Genomic DNA, 15,046 nt, shown 5'->3' with positions numbered 1-15,046 from the left:
AACAAAAGGCCACTTAAAAATGGGCAGTTTCACTGTATTGGAGGGGTCCGGAAACCAGTCAGTATCTGGTGTGACCACCATTTGCCTCATGCAGTGCAACACATCTCATTCGCATAGCGTTGATCAGGTTGTTGATTGTGGCCTGTGGAATGTTGGTCCACTCCTCTTCAATGGCTGTGTGAAGTTGCAGTCAGGTCAAGATCCCGTTGAAAACAACGAGCATGCAGATGAGCTTCCCTGAGACAGTTCCTGACAGTTTGTGCAGAAAGTCTTTGGCTACGCAAATCGGTTGTTGCAGCAGCTTGCCGGGTGCCTGGTCTGTGGCATTGTGCTGTGTGATGGAACTGCACATTTTCGAGTGGTCTTTTATTGTGGCCAGCCTTAGGCACACCTGTGCAATACTCATGCTGTCTGATCAGCATCTTGATGGATGGATTATCTTGGCAAAGGAGAAGTGCTCACTAACACAGATTTAGACAGATTTGTGAACGATATTTGAGAGAAATAGGCCTTTTGTGTACATAGAGAAAGTCTTTGAGTTCAGCTCATGATGAATGGGGGCAAAAACAAAAGTGTTGCGTTTATAATTTTGTTCAGTGTATAAAGACACAATACTGTGCCTATATCGATTTTACTACTAGGAGCCACCAAAGTCAGAAAATCCTACACATAGGGACATTAAAGTTTGTTACATGGACTTAAAAGACACCAGTTTGAGATAATGACCCATGCAGTCTTAAAAATGTAATCAGCAATACTCACTGTACACCACTGTATTGAAAATGGAAAAGACATTCCAAAAGGAAACATCATGAGCCAGAAGTATTAGTACCTCCACAGACTGACTGGCCACTTAGCCAGCAGGTTCCCCAGAGGAGATAAATCAAAGGCCAATCCCAGGGCAGTCTATAACAATTTGCTACAGGAGTATCCAGCTGTTGGGCTAAAAACTCATGGCTCATTGTAAACTCTGGCATCTTGGCATGGAGAACAATTCAATTTCCCCATGATGAATGACCGGAGTGAGGTGGATCTGAGACAACAGGCTGACTCTGACTTCAAAAAAGCCAGATATTGCACTTAGCAAACAATAAATAGAAATTTAAATCAGGTTGTGCTTTTCAACTAAAAATAAAATCATCCCATACTTTTATCCCTTTTTGGAAAATAAAGTGTTGTATCCAGTTGTGTATCCAGTATTTTTAGGGGGTCAAACATCTCACACTACTCACTTGTAGGCTATCATTATTTGGTGTTATAATAGTTGCGGTGGTGGGAAAAGAGTTTTAGCTCTGGTTTCCCCCACAAATGTAATTTATGAGCATTTTATTTCACTGCACATAACATGCCCTTCTATTTATTTCATGTGTTAAATTAAATATGCTTTTGGAGTGTTGATCCTTTTCATTTTGTCACTGAGTTCTGGAGTCACATTCATGTTTTCTACCCCAATCACCATCCTTGCTGTGATGGAGCAGTCCTCGGGTCAGGGGTTTCCCATAAATCTGTCAAAGCTACAAAAAAATTTAGAATTTTTTGTCTACTACTTGTAAAAACATTTAACAAATGTAAGTGATTTTACAAAAGATGTTGGTATCTACAGCCCATGGCTTTGAACAGTCTCAGTTTAATACTGATGCCTCTTTATGACCCACGTAAACAAACAAGACCATCAGCGAGAAGATTGGCTATTTCTATATAGTTATTCTTAATGTCTGTCACTGGGTTCGGTTCAGGCTAAATGATTTACGGCAGGCAGACCGGAAGAGCCTATGTTTACATTTCCCCAGGCAGAGTTTCACAGTGAGCAGTATGTTAGCCAGTTAAAAGGAAGCAAGAGGAGATTTTTCTTTAGAGAATTTTGTATTTGACATTATATTTTGTGGTTATGGCTGATACTGGGGCAGGATGACAAATACCGTGATGTTTAGCAAGCAACGACACAGCAAGAAATGTAACTAACGTTGGCTAGGTTGTGGGTTAGCAAACTGTCGCTACAGTTGCTGCTGTATGGTCCAGTGGTACTGTACTTTAGCCTCTTTTCAAATTCCCCTCAGGTGGTAGGTCACATCCAGGAAAATAAACCTCCCTCACACATTAAAAAACTCACACGATAAGAGAAGGCTTTTACATGAAATACACTGAGCAGATTGGAGTTCATCCTCTCTCACAGACTGTAAACAACCTGCCAGAAGAGGGCATGATGCGCCAGTCAGTACACACTTGGTGCTTCACTACTCCCAGTGCAATGTCTAAAGTATGTGTCTGTACACACATGTACGTATATGTGTTTGTGTGAGTGGGTGCAGAGAGGGAAATCTTAGAAATGAGCACTCTGTAGGTGTTTTATGATAAATGCAACACCTTCTATCATCGGTCTGTCATTATTTGTGTTGTTCACTCCCAAATCGTATCGTATTAAGTCAAACCTCAAAGAAACAAGTGAGATGTCTATCTGATGGCCACATTGTGAATATTAAGTAGAGAGTGTGAATGTTATGAATTTGCACAAGAGTATTCAGATCACACTAAGTCACACAGACACAATTCATTCACTTATGGAAACATTTGACCATGACAAATTAAGAAGGTTTGGATGTGAATTACTTGACTGGAAGGCCTGTGAAATCAGACAATACCGTCTATGCTAAGAATAACATGGTCCTGTTGCCTAGAGACAGTGCAATGTTTGGCATCTCAGTTTGTCTGAAGTGATCTGTATGTGTTAAGAAACCACAAGGAAGCCATAACTGTAAATGAAAAGACAGACATTAGCTCCAACTTTGTGTGGAATAACAAAACGTGCCAACTTTTTACTGTCTGTCTAGCTGCTGTCCTATTTGCATCTGGTGTGTGAAAATGTTTTGACACCCTATAGAGGTTACAGAACAAAATAGAGCTTGAATCAATTCATCCAACTTTCCCCAGAAACTGAAGCAAATCTGTAATTTACATCTCAGCATCTAAAAATATGAGTCCAGTGTTACCAGCTAAACAAAATAGGTAAAGTTAGACTGATGAGGGAAGACACAAGGGTGAGGAGGTGTGCATGAGCATCCATCTTACTGACCGTAGATCACCTTCTTCACCCGCTTTTCATAAACCACAGGATGGATATTACCTTTGTCACACAGATAAACAATAACTGCCCAGCCCACAGATGTCCAGGTGAGACAGGAAAAAACCTGCTGATTCTGTTGAAGTGGGAGATCAATCTGTTGGAATGATGTACAGTGGCTCGAGGCTGTTGTAACAAAAGTAATCAGTTACTGCAGATGGCATCCATAACCCTGGAAAAATACACTGCAACAAACAGCAGACGGATGATTAAAATCCTTCACGTGTTTAACTTCCTTATGTCGTGTCTTAAGGATTCTGGTTCAGTCATGTCCATAACACTGGCCAATCAAGATGTACCATATGTGTAAATACATGCTGGCTAGTACGTACATTTTATAAAAATTTGTATAATTAAGTCAGTCTTAAACTACACACCCCACCCCCTCCCCCTCTGCCCTCTGTTGCTTGCGTTGCGGGCCAAAATAAAACATTCTTCAGACGGAGGCCGCCAAATGCGCGAAAATATGTTTGCTACCGGGGCTGCAGTAGTTTTAACATCAGCTGCAGTACCCTGCCTAGAGTAGGCACAGGCACTTGAAGGAGTAAAGGCGAGCCATGGCCCCTGCCAGGTAGAGGAGGAGGCAGAGGAGGCCCAGGGAGAGAGAGCAGGAGGAGAGTGGTGGTGAAGCGGTAAGCATGGAGTAGCTCAACCTGTAGGGAGGGGACAGGGAGGGATTGTCATTTACACTGGGGACACTGAGGACATGTAGCCAACACTTTTTGAAAGCATTTGTTAAAAATGTTCTGAAAAATAGCTTGCACAAAGAAATGTTAATTAACAAATAAAAATGCTATGAGAAAGATGTCTATGAGGATTCTCAGTCATCCAGGTCATAGTTATCCAACGAAGGTTAAAGTCAAGGGCAATTGGACTTGATTGAAGATACTGGAAGACGTTTTGTCCCTCATCCAAAGGACTTCTTCAGTTCTGACTGACTGGCAGGGAAACTCAGCTATTTAACCTCAGTGGGGTCGTTGATACTGCTGGTTCGTTAGTGTTCCTGGTTGTTGGAACAACAGTCGTTACAGTCGTTAGGACTACCCAAGGCCAAGACTGAACGACCATCGTTGGTATCTTCACCTGAGGCCAAGAGGTTACGTTTGTTGAGTTTCCTGGGAAACTCATGCTGTCCTTTCATCACTTGCAAACGACCCCACTGAGGTTCTTGTCTTGTAGTCATGGCCACCAATCTTGTGCAATGTCACGTCTCAGTGTTTCGTCACACCCCTAATCTCACCCCCTAAATGGAAGGATAGAGTATTGGTGAGGGGTGTCGATTTTGGTGGGCTGCCTGGGCCAAAAATGCCAGAGCCAATTTTTTGTCCCAGTCCAACCCTGGCCAATACAAGGAGGGCTTGAAACTAAAAACATGTCCACATCATCAAGACAAGCGCAACATCTTACATTCAAATTAGAGAAAGAATCCACAAAATACACCACATTGACACAAATGATGCAATTCAATTCAATGTTAAAGGGGCCTATATGTAAGTTTTTGATTTTAATAAATCAACTTTTCATTTCCTTATTGGTAATGGGCTCAAAACTCACTCAGAAATGAAGCCAAAACCTGTTTTCTCTTTTGCTTGCATCAGCCACTATTCTGCTTTTCATGTGCTTTTCAGCCCTGTGCGCACTCCCGAGCCTCTCTCAGACCATAAACACCATAAAACAACCAGCTCACAGCAAAACACAGACTCCACGTAAGGATACAAAACAACAAAGATTTATGTGCTGAAACCCATCAGACCAAACAGATTCAGATGATGTCGAGTAAGAACAAAGTGAGCATTAGAAAAGCTGGAGAAACACAGAAAGAGTCACGTTAGCTTGCAGGCTAACACCGAGCAGTTGCTAATGTTATCCAGTGCAAAGTTGTATCGCTTTCCACATTACTTCACCAACTAACGTGACCCATGTTACTTTCCTGTGTACCACCAGTATTATGTCAAATTGTTGATTTAGTCTGCAAGAAATTATGTAATGGTAAAAAGCAAATGTGGAGCGATTTGTTTACTAGCCTATAGTAATGCAGCCACTAGCAGCCAGCTAACGGTACATTAGCTCCGACCTGCCGCTGTTCGCTTCATAACGTTCAATTTAGATTTATTGTTGTTTTACCGATACTCAGGTACACAGCTTCTCCACCTCTGTCGCTGTAACTAACATGACCCACATAATATACAATACTGCAACAAAACGGCGACAACAACACTTTAGTAAAGTTACTTACTGCGGTCTAACTAATAAAGAGTGACACAATCTCGTTATAATATTCAGTCCAGCTCACTATCCTTCTCCTTATCATCAAATAAATTTAGCTGGGCTGACATTGCTGAGCCTCCGGTGAAAGATACACAGATAGTAAAGTTAGTTACTGAAAAGCAAACAGGCGAGCTAACAATGATGTAGCACGTCAGCTAAATGCAGTCACTGTACCGTTAACATGTAAAGAGCATGGATTAGTTCAACATCAAGCTGATAAAAATATTACTGTAATGTTGCAGTAGGAGTTTACCTGAGTTTCCAGCATGTTGTGTGAAGCTGTCACCCTGCCTGTCTATAGCTGCTCTCACTCTGCCTTTTTTCAGGAGTACTGTGCCAATATGCCGGTGTCTCACTGCGCTGAATGAAAGGTACAGAGATGGTGTTGAGTTGCCTCTGAGACAGGTACGTTGAAGTAACAGAGCCTGAACATGTCTGTGTGAAAAGCCACAGCCTGCATGCAGGTGTTTCTGGGTTTATTGCAGGATTTCTGTATGAAAGCGGTTGTGTTTCAGATTATGCTCGCTCATGAGTTCAGGGTATTTAGTCAACCTAATTCATGGTGCCAGAGGAAAAGTCACAGGATCAACAACGTCTTAGGATTCATTGCCTGGGACACACGAATGTCTGTAGAGAATTCACCCAGTGGATGTTGAGATATACAAAATAAGTGAACATTTTGTGAACCTGTTGGCACTGTGAAAAGCCAGAAGATCACCAAAGTCACTAGGATTAATCCTCTGGGGACTATTAATGTCTCTATAATATTTCACAGCAATCCATCAAATACTGCTGTAGTTGAGATATTTCAGTCTGGACCAAAGTGTGCACCTTGTTTTATATTGTCCTTGTTAGTATAAACGTCAGGTGTCTGTATCTTATCCTGACGAGGCAGTTTGCCAAAACGTTAAAAACACGTATCGTTGATGAGTGTGCTGCTTCTCCATTCTGTTTCATTCAGTTTCTGCCTGTGAGCCAGCAACACATTAGAATAGATGTGCGTTTTCCCTCAGTTTTGTACAAAACATTGGTACCAACTATACTACCTATAATGCCCTTAAGGTGTTTCACGGTAAAACTACCTGGGATCGCTGCTCTCAATCTGCCCTGCTCTCGATTTAAAATAAAACATATAAACATACATCAGTTCTTAAATAAAATAATTTATTATGAAATAAATTATAACAAAAAATTTTTAAAAATAATGTTATTTTAACTAAAATTATTTTCTCTTCCATCAAAAGGGATGCATTCATTGGTCAAATAATTTCACAACTGTAACCTTGTCTTTTAAGAGTAGCTATCGATGTTTGATAGCTTGCATGTTAGTTAAAAAACAATTATAATAATAATAAGAAATCCCTGTGTCCTTTAGACCACAGACAGAGTCACCAGACTGCTGAATAAAATGGTAGGTTTGTGCAATTTAATGTGTTAGAATATCTGTGGAAAAACTCTAACTTGGGTACTGAAATCTGGGACAAGAAGACAATGTCACCTACTGTCAGAGCATTAATTTGAACAGATAATTCTAATTTTAGTCAATAAGATAACTGGTCTGGGACTGCTGGAGAAACACCTTGAAGAAATGTCTGACTGCCGGACAAAGATATTGTCCTCAGGGGTGAAATTAGTGAAACTAGTCCACTTACAGCTTAGGTCACCACTCCAGTAAAAAGAGGTTGCATCTGGTTCCAAAGACCGTCACTCATCATTATCAATAAACATACAATATGTCAATGGCAAGCTATAAAAAGTAACAACTCTGCTCTGATTGGGCCTGCATACCGCCTGCACTGCTTCTTCACAGGCCTCTCCTTCCTATCCACTTGTGGATTATGATTGTGAGAGACATCAGAGTTAGAGTGTCAGGAATGTTTGGCTGGGTCTCAACTGATATTAAGGGTGAATGACATTTTATTCCGCAACTGCAAATAGTTACACACAAGAGGTGGTCCAAACATTAGACACACACAGATGCTGGGATCAAACATCAAAATGTCATGTTCTCACTAGGTGAGGACTGCAGCTTTACCTTTTCTCCAAAAACATACAAAAGTCATAAGTGTTCATGTCACAAGTTGTGTTCAGCTGCTCTAACCTACATGTTTAGACCCTGTTTAGACAGCTTATAGTGGCGCATTTCTCTTCATGCATAGTCCTAGATGCAGCTAGCGCAACAGGAGCCAAGCTGCTATCTCCTTCAGATTCAATGGACGCCTCAAAAAGGTAGCAAAGTGCATACAATTAGGAAAAAACACTCTATCAACAAATTCTTCAAAGTTTAGTGGTGGAATATTTATAATAAAACTAAGAGGAGTTTCACTCACTCTAATCATGTATACAAGTGATTATAAACTTGCAAATCTGAGATAAACAACCAACTGGAGAAAGCCCTACAAACTCCACTAACAGTAATTGGTATATGGGATTAAAATGTAACCATTTTATCAGACCTGATAATGCTTACCCTCACCCCACTCTGCTCAACATTAATGTGAAGTTGCATGCTTCAAAGTCAAGGCTAAATGAGTGCTGCCAAAATGTGTCTAAACTGTCAAAAATATTATGAAATCAAAGTGTTCCTGTCTAATGCCTAACTTGAACAAGCTTAACATAATACCAAGAGTGTGAACACAGCTGTTACTGGGTATGTGAAGACAAAAAAGCTCATAGTAGCAGCCCTAATACCTCATACTCACAGATGTCATAGTAAACCTTGTAGAACTTGACAGTGGCCTTTTCAGAATCCTCAACGCATGTAGAAAGAACAAGCAAGCTTTCCTGACCTTTTATTATCTGTGAAAGTACAAAAAGAAGAATCCAGGGTATAGAGAACCTCATACTAGACCACTGGTTAGAATTTTATTATTTAAAACAATGATGAATTTGCATACAGAGAAGAGGTGGAGCAACTGGTGAGATGGCGCGAAGACAACAACCTGTCTCTCAACATAGAGAAGACGAAAGAGATGGTCCTGGACTTCAGGAGGCAGCCGACCCATCACTTCCCGCTGCTCATCTGAGGCTCAGCAGTGGAGATGGTCAAGAACACCACAGTTCCTTGCACATTGCCGACGACCTCACCTGGTCCCCCTACATCACCTCCGCAGAAGTGAGCCAGTGAGTGTGTGCGTGTGTGTCTGTGTGTGTGTGTACATACTAGTTACGGGTTGCACTACGCACTTTGTAATGCTCCAGTTACACCATGCGTACTACAGCATTTTGTCTATTTGTATTCTCTGTAGGTGGATCACAATAAACTTGAACTTAAAAAAATCATTAGCTGGTAAGGTATGTGTGTATGAACATATATTGACGTTATACATATAGTTCTTTACATAATTGACTATGATAATTATCAGGTCATGTAGCAGATTATGTATAACATAACTGAAATACAGTAATGCTAGTTCTGAATCTGGGTAATCCTAAAGTAATCAAATATAATCATACCTCTCTGTGTTAGTCATCCAACAAATTATGTTACTAATTACAATCAAAACCATCTCAACTAGAGCATTTAACTAGACCTTCTGCACCTTTGGTACACACCCACACCTTCTTGGGATACCAATAAACAACACCTACTCCAACTATGTTCCCAAGTTACTCTGGAAAACAGAAGCTTGCTTGGAAATTAATGTTGAAATTACCAACAACAGAGACTTGCACTAGGCATTACCAGCACACCCGCAGGCACTGGCGGAAAAAATCTGATTAACAGCATGACATTAATTTTAAGAAAGTCAATGACATCTTCTGGGTTCTTCTGGGCATTAAGGCTGTAGTAGGATGCTTTTATTAGCCAATGTAAAGTGCAACAGCATTAAGTCTGTGTACCAAGAATGTGGGGTATCATTGGTGTAATGAGAAAGCTCATTGAATGAACGTAACTCTTGAGAGTTCATGATGTGGATACCGATCTGCTTAATTAAAGATAAATGTTGCCATTTTGATGTAGATGACTTGCTGTGACTGATGCATCCTAATTTTAAATTCTGCACCTCAGAGAATGTGTACTGTTGTGACACAAACAGTCGGTAACAATTTGAAAATTTTAGCAAGATAAAAATGGATGATGATTCCTGGCGGCTTTGGAAATCCCCTGGCTTTTGCTATTGAGCGAACAGCTGGTCAAAGTTTCCACTTATCGTGTGAGATATCTCAACATCTGCTAGATGGATTGGCACAAAATGTTGTACAGATATTCATAGTTCCCAGAGGATGAATCCTAATGAAATGTCAGGGTATCACCACCTGGACTTTTCCTATAGCAGTTTACATTTATGGATTTCGGTGAACAGTTAGTTGGTGGCTTGCCATGAAATTTGGTATAAACAAACTATTTTCTTTGCAGGATGAATTAATAACACTGATCTTCTGACTTTTCATGTAGTGCTATCATCAGGTCAAACTTTTTATATGACCATTACTTTGGTTTATGACTAAATACCTGCAAAACTAATGAAATTTCCATCAGCCTCAGCTGTACTTTGTATTTAATGCTGATTAACAAATATGAGCTCACACCCTAAGCTAAGACATTGAAGATGGTAAACATTATACCTGATAAACATCAGCATGTTAGCATTGGCGTTGTAGGCATGTTAACATACTGATGTTAGCATTTATCTCAAATCATTGTTGTGCCCAAGTACAGCCTCACGGAGCTGCTGAAATGTGCTGTAAAATGTTTTCTCAAGAACCTATTCACAGTGCCTCTGTTACTGTTGATCCATAACACTCAAAAAACACCAGTCACTCTCTGCTGTGCGAGCACGATCCAGTTATCAAAGGATTTAGCTGACTGCCTCTTGAATGTATAATGCATAATAATGCAGTCAGAAGTTCAATTTGCAGAGGCCCAAATAAATCAAAATAATTAACTCAATAATTGTTCTGATGAATTTTCCCACAAAAGGGAGACATTTTTGCTAAATCTGCAGAAATGTGTAGCTGGTGGGGCTCGGGGAAATCACACAGAGAGAGATCTTGCATAAACAATAGGCACATTGTGCCAGAGGGTAAGACACTTTTAATTACAAGACACTGGAATCTACAGTCACGATATGACACTTTAATCAATGACTGAGTGGTGGATACATGCCAGTCAGATGTGAAGATTAAAGCAGAGAATGGATGATACTTCCTGTCAAGCAGATAATAAAATAAGATTTTCCTAAAATGAGCCTCATCTTCTAATTTTTATGCATTATTAAGCATATTTGTATTGCTTACAGAAAAAAAGTTTGACTATGAGACAGGGATTTCTTGCTCTATGATGTTAATAGCCATTATGAATGATTATCTTCCTGTTAACAAATCACAACATTTAGTCTATATATTTTTGACTGACAACTGACACAATGTCCCCAAAGTATCCAGTAACAACTCCTTCTGTGTATCAACAAGACCAAAAAACTCTACAGCCATGTTATCTGCTCCTTGAGCTAAATGCTAACATGCAGATGTGTAACATGTGTAATGTTAAATTGCCATGTTCACCATCTCAATGGCAATGTTAGCAAAGAGCAGTTGAGGCTGATGTCATTAGTGTTAAAGATATTTTGTCGTGTGCAAAAGTCCCGGAAACATTTAAATTTTGACCTGATGATGGTGCTAGATGAAACACTACAACATGAGAGGAAGTTATTACAATTGACCCTAAGGGGGACATGAAAGTCTGTACTAAATTTAAATGTGACCTATCCAATAGCTATCAAGATATTTCACTCCAAACAAGTCCACAAATATGAACATCATAGTGCCACCAGAGGAAAAGCACAAACTGATTAGAAACTGAAAAATAAAAAAGCTTGACCCCCAGCCAGTTCGGCCTGAAATGGAATGTGAACATTCCCAATGGCCGGTCCGCCCCTGACTGACATTGCCATCCCAGAGCCATGCCGTTAAAAACCATACAGTGAACAGCACCTAGACCCCCCATGGTAGATGTACAATAATGAATAAACATTACAGTGTGGTGACTTGAAACATTACTCTAATGTAAATTGCTGTTTTCAAATGAAAAATAGCTGGAGTACTGTTGATTCCCAAGACATTGTTGAATGACTTGAATCAATATTTAATTCCAAATTAATAGCAGTTTGTTCTTGGGCAGGTATTGATCCCATAGACCCGAGAAAGAGTTATTGGACACAAATCATTAAAGTTTATTTTGCTATTCCAGCTCTGCCGACTCATTGGGAAAGGGTAATGAGTGGGGATCTGACAGCGTAGTGCCTTTCCAGGCTAAAGTAAAACAGAGAGAATGTATATGCATCCATACAGTGTTTGACCCTAAAGGTAAAAAGGCTGGGAAAGAAGTCCACCCTTCATCACCAACACTGATTCACAAAACAGTGTCCACCAAAATAAGTCTATAATTGATCTGATAAAGAGGTGTGTGAGTTTCACCTGCTGGCTATATAATAACATGAATGATTAGGATTCATTTCATTTCTCATATTCTTACAAATCCTGTATAGTAGCAACATTTTGAAATATCCAATGGTTCATATAATGTCGGCCCCACTTAGAGCAGATGACCATCGATGAGGAGTATGGGAGAGCGTTAAGTTTAGGGGAGAGACAGAGACATTCACTAAACTGGTTGAGTAGTGCTCTAAAGAAGCAGAAACAATTATAACTCATATTACAAACCTAAAGTGTCCCTTATTGTGGTATATTCCCTACAGTGTTATATAATGTGGGGAGCCTCAGACTAAAGTAGTGCTGGATGATTACTTTATCTTTCTGGTCATCAGTCTTGTTGGCTTTAATGTCACTTTATATGTCATTATGGTTAATCTAACATAAAATTGCAGAATCTCACTATTTGTCATGCAGATGATGAAAGCTTTCCATTTTGAATGTCAGTGTAATGAGTGGAAAATCCATGGTTCTGATCAGGGATACCATCCATGAGAGGCTGTTGAGGCCATAAATCATTGCCCTCGCGTGCAGCATTTTAATTTAGCACATACACGCTGTACTCTCCCAAACACACTGTAAAATCTCATATGCACTCTTTTATACTTACTCTCCTAAATACAATATGATTCTTTCTGTTACAGCAAAACTCTCTTAAAGGGTAATTACACCCCCAGTTTCTGCTTTAAACCTTTCTGCCAGCATTACAAAATGCAAAAGAGGAGTGAGGGAGCAATGACTAGGAGGCTCAGGGGACACTAACTGACTCAGTGTAGCATGGGTAGTGATGTAGAGCTGCTAGTCAGAGCTAACCAGCCATGACAAGCTGCTGCACATTAATTGCCTTTCGCGAGACTAATATCATTCATATTTGATTTTATCAGGTATCGTGTTGTTTGTTAATAACCAACTGTTTGTTAACAGCCAACTGTTTGAGCTGGGCTAGGCTAGGCTGAGTTTTAAACTGGCCATTGCTTAAGTGGCCCAATCAAACACTCTTAAGCTGTGAGCATTGTGAAAAGGGCTTCTACTTTGCAGGAACAATCTCTGAATAGAAGTTGATAAAAGTACAAAAGGCAAATATTTATCCAGAATACCGTTCAGAAATTTGTGTACTGAAGCCAACATAATGCAGTAAAATTATAATAAAACTAATTTTACAGGAGATTTATTGCCATAAATTAATTAATTAATGTCTCATTTAGGAGCCAAAGGGCATATCCTGCATTCATTTTCCTCTTACCCCCTCCATGTGCTCACTTCTCCTCTATTCCCTGCAAGTTATTTCCCGTTGGTGAGGTGAGGGGGTGAAGGAAAAGACAATATTTTAATTTTTGACATACTTGGTGGAAAAACGATCCCTGGGTCACTTAATACAGTATATTCTCTGTGCTGTGGAGTGCCTGCGCAAACCAAAGCATAGCTTGATGAATAAGGACATTAAGGACAAAGTGTCACACTGAGGAGAGTCCTAACCCTCGAGGTGTCTAGTAATCCTTATTACTCAGTGCACACCAGGACCCAAGCTTACATGCAACGGCAGGATGGAGATTCAGTTGCAAATGTGAGGTTCAAGAAACATATCAACCAAGCACAAAAAAAGATTCCAGTAGCAAGATTGTTTTTACTTTATTATTTTTTTGATTTATAATAAACTAATTATAATACTCATCACTCACAGCATTCCTGGATAGGGATGCCAGTGGCGGATTTGTGTAGGCAATCATTTAGACACCAGTGACATTCTCTTCTACTGGGGCACAAGGAGGCTTGATTTTTGCCTGAGGGAGATGCAGCTTTGCACTGCAAGTCCTTCATGTGAAGAGTCATAGAGCAAGTAATGAAGCATTAACAAAAAAGTAGAAAAACAGCAACTATAAGAGACTTGTGGCTCACACCCCTAACATCTTTTGGCTCTGCTTTTGGTACTGCCTCAGGGTGAGCATTGTGCTACTGACGCAGTAACCTCTGTAAAGGCTGGGAGGGAAACCAAAAAGAAAGCTCTGCCAGTTGCAGACCTCTCTGCTTACAGTAAGTTGTAATTTAATTAAAGGGTTTTGTGTTTTCCAGCTGATCAGGCACTTTTTGATCTCAGATGGTATTAATGCCTAGAGCAAGTACTTTGGAGGTTTGATTTGGGGTGACACTAATTCCTAACCTTTTTTGGCTTTTGACCTCCAAAAACAAAGCTATATCTACATGTCACAGGTTGAATATCTGTATGGGTGAAACAGTTCAATCAGAAAGTATCTTTTCCTTCTCAGGCTTTACTTGAATATATTTTAGAGGGATAAGGAGGCAAAATGACCCAGTAAGTCACAAGAAAAAACGCAGAAACAGGTTTTCTGCTTTCCTGTCCCCAAACCGGCTCTACAGTCTATGCCAAAAGGGTTGTAAGTAGCCACTGCTTTGTTTCAAAAAGATTGAGAGCCACTGAATTATTGAAGCATAAAGTTATAATGGCAGTCTGACATATTATCACCCTTTAAAGGAAGAGTGTTTTGTGTGACCTAGTTAAAGAGCCAGGCTAGATAATTTCCCAATTCCTGGCTTTGTGCTAAGCTAAGCTAGCTGGCTGCTGTTGGTAGCTTCACAGTAAGCAAACAGACAAGTGAGATAGTAAGATAACAATTTTCAATCATCTAACTCCTGGCAAGAAAGAGACAAAGGGCATTTTCCAGAATGAATAGAAACAACATTAGCATTCATTTGGAATTGTGTTTCTGTCTACCTGATGAACGTAAGTCCAACAACTTCTTTAGCTCTGTTTTGGCCCAACTCCTTAGTAAAATATCTGGTTCTTAGCAGCTAAATGCTCCACGTATGTTGACTAGCTAATTGCTAACTTGTCTGTCTTGTTTGATGCTGGGAAGTTAGTGCTACAAAAAACAGCTGCCTTCTATGTCTGGAAACAAAGGGGATGAGAGCCTGTGAGAGGGAACTAAAAGCTGCTGGCCGGAAAACCAAAACAATGAGCTGAAAGAAGCTACAAAACTCACGTACAAGTAGAAGCAGAAGTAGATGAACTGAGGGGAACTGAGCTCCATTTGTTCCATTGTTGATATAAAAATATTATTTTATACTTTAACACTCGATCATACAGGACATGTGATTGCCATTGTTTAAAGCCTCATTCCTGCATTATTACATATCAGGTAACACTAAAGGGATTAAACACACAGCTAAAAGCAAAAAATCTATCCAGATATCTACATACAAGTCTCA

This window comes from Micropterus dolomieu, linkage group LG05, assembly GCF_021292245.1.
Source record: "Micropterus dolomieu isolate WLL.071019.BEF.003 ecotype Adirondacks linkage group LG05, ASM2129224v1, whole genome shotgun sequence".
Taxonomy (NCBI): domain Eukaryota; kingdom Metazoa; phylum Chordata; class Actinopteri; order Centrarchiformes; family Centrarchidae; genus Micropterus; species Micropterus dolomieu.
Note: the sequence above shows the minus strand (reverse complement) of the source record.